Source organism: Hyaena hyaena, unplaced genomic scaffold (assembly GCF_003009895.1).
Source record: "Hyaena hyaena isolate Hyena2069 unplaced genomic scaffold, ASM300989v1 scaffold_1832, whole genome shotgun sequence".
Taxonomy (NCBI): Eukaryota; Metazoa; Chordata; class Mammalia; order Carnivora; family Hyaenidae; genus Hyaena; species Hyaena hyaena.
This window is the reverse complement of record NW_024082469.1, coordinates 179,363-182,608: the sequence shown is the minus strand read 5'-3', so window position 1 is coordinate 182,608 and position 3,246 is coordinate 179,363.

The window sequence follows — 3,246 nt, the reverse complement described above, 5'->3', positions numbered from 1 at the left end:
GCTTCAAATCTTTTCCGTGTGAGGTATGGGCATGAGTGCAAGTATGGAGCTCCTTACTTCTCTGCCATCTTGCCCCTCTCCCTCATTCTTTTTTTTTTAAGTTTATTTATTTATTTTGAGACAGTGCAAGAAGGGGAGAGTCAGAAAGAGAGGGAGAGAGAGAATCCAAGCAGGCTCCATGCTGCCACATAGAGTCCAATGTGAGGCTCTAACTCACCAACTGTGAGATCATGACTTGAGCCGAAACCAGGAGTCCGATGTTTAACTGGGTGAGCCACGCAAATGCCCCATTTTTTTTCCTCATTCTTGATGTAAAGAGAATTTGTCTAACTTAATCCCTTTAGGATAATGTTTTAAGTAGAGCTTCTAAGAAATATTATTTTTAGTGTCAAGCGAATTCCTTTATTATTAATATACTTTTGAATTTAATATTGGTGAACATTTATATGATAAGCATATAAGTTTATCATATAAACATATATATATAAGTTTATCACTTTTTATGCATCTGTTGAAATAATTATTTCTTTTTTCACTTTTAATTTCCAATTTTGTGGATATATTTGTCAAGTTATAATAATAAACCATTATAGAATGGATAAAACTTTGTAATAGAATGCTTATTTTTATACAAAGTTAAGTAATTTAATATTTTGTTAAGACTTTTGCAGTCTTAATTTCAGAAGGAAAAGGACCAGTGATTGATTGTATTTCCTTGTAACAATAGTCTTTCAAAATGAATTAATGAAAGTTTGATTTCTACTCATTTATGAGAAACTCAGTAAAAAAGGTGGGATAATCTATTTTGGAAAACTATGATAAAATGTTGTAAAACCATTCGTGACTGGCATTTCTTTTATGGGATTAATTTTCATTAATTCTGATTTTTACTAGTTATAGACTAGCCATCTTTTGTAATTCCTCTGAAGTTAGTTTGGGTATAATTTTTTTGTAGAAAAATATTTATTTTGTTTATGCCTTCAAAATTATTGGCACTTAGTTGTTGATAATATTTTACATTTTTCATCTCCAGTTTTATCAGTAGTTATGTTATACTTCATTAATATTATATATTTATCTTTTTTATTTTATATTGATCCATATTGCTAAAAGTTGAACTATTTTGAAAGGCTTTTTCAAAGATCCAATATTAAAATTTGTTGCTTTTTCCTTTGTATTTTTTGTTTCTTTTTAATTTCCACTATGATTTGCGTTATATTTTTTCTTATTACTCTTTTTAAATTTTTATATTTAAATTTTATTTAGTTAACATACAGTGCAATATTGATTTCAGAAATAGGATTCAGTGATTTATCACTTACATGCAAAACCCAATGCTCATCACAAGTGCCCTTTTTAATATCCTTCACCCATCTAGCCCCTCTCCCACCCACCCTTTATCAACCCTTAGTTTGTTCTCTATCATTAAGAGTATCTTTTGGTTTGTTTAACTCTCTTCTCTTCCTCCCTTCCCATATGTTTATCTGTTTCATTTCTTAAATTCCACATATGAGTGAAATAATATGGCATTTGTCTTATTACTTTTTTATGTGCTCCTGTCTCCTGAAGGTAGCATCCTTTTCAGGTACTTTTTTTCTAATGAAAATGTTAAGGTTATAATTTTCTTCAAAAGCACCATTCTTCCTGCATCCTATAAACTTTGACAGGAAGTATGTTCTTTATAGTTTAAATACAGGTAGTTTTGAAATTTTCTGTATGATTTATTTCTTAATAAGTTAGCTGTTTTGCAAAGTATAGATTTAATTTCCTAGTAGTATATATGTGTGTGTGTTTATATTAGATCCACCTATATCTAAATCTAGGTCTACTTATACTTTTTATTGTGCTCAGAATTTTGTATAGTGTTATTTCTTTAAAATATGGTGAGACTTTTAAAACTAATCTAATAACTAATTTTATGCATATTCTATCTACACATACAAAAATATATATTCCATGTTGTATATTTTTATATATACATATATATTTTATGTTCTGTTGTTCAGATATTTTTTACCCTCTGAACTTACTGCCTTCTTTCCTCATCAATAATTGAAAAAGGAACATTGCAATCTCCCACTGTGGAGCTGGATTCATGTTTTTCCTCATGTGGATTTATCTAATCTTGTATGTATTTGGAGGATACATTATTAAGTGCATGCATGAAGCAGGGTCATGCAGCAAGAAGACAGACTTAAATACCATTATTTAAGGAGTGTTTAAGGTTATTTTTAAGATGTGGACAATTTTAGGAATATCACAAGGAATGTGCACAGTCCTGGGGCTCATGGGGTTGAGTATGATTGAGTACAGTGCATGCACAGAACTGGCAAGCAGATGTGGAAATGAGCAATGCAGAAAAAAATAAAATTAGACCTTAGATGGACCTAGCATGAACTAAGGGCTACAATTTATTAAACCCAATTAACTCTAACAAAGTAAAATAAAAACAAACTAAAATAAGGAAAGTAACTATTTATGCATTGTGGCACTTTCCAAATTCTAACTGTGCTCTAAAATTAGGTGATACCTAGTAAGACAAAACAATGTGTATGACTTCTAAGTTTCCAACGGGTGTAATTAACCATTGAGGATAATTTCAAAATCTTCACGCTAATGGCAATGATTCCATGTTGATGAGTAAAATATTAATACTCTTCTATACTCTCTTTGTATATTTATCTCTTTAGATGATATGAAAAATTTAAAATATATATGTATATGTAATACATATCTCTGATGAAATTATTAATGAAATTATTATATGAAAGGAGAGAGAAAAATAGATATCCATATTACATCAGTATTACAACATTGCAGAAGTATTGAATTATTAGAGATAAATGAAGTAAGCTTTAAGATCATCTGTATGACCACTATAATAATATGGGCTCTATTTTTAAAAATTATAATCACATACATATTGGCTGCTGTAAAATTCCTGTGGGAGATTTCCCCTCAGGACCCTCTCATGCTTTAATTCATGGTTTCCCAACAATGTTTTCCTGAAAGGCTCTTTGGATGGAAGATTTAGGAGAGTCAGAGATGCTCCATGTCTGTTTGCTGTAATATAGCACAGACACAGAAAGTAAGAGGAATCGCCTTAAGGATCACCTTGACCTTATATATAGTATATGTATGTAAAAATACATATATATAAGATAAAGATGAAATAATTGTAATTTCCACAAATCTTCATTTAACACAAAATTTGATTTCATAATTAAAAATTTTAATTTTTTCTAT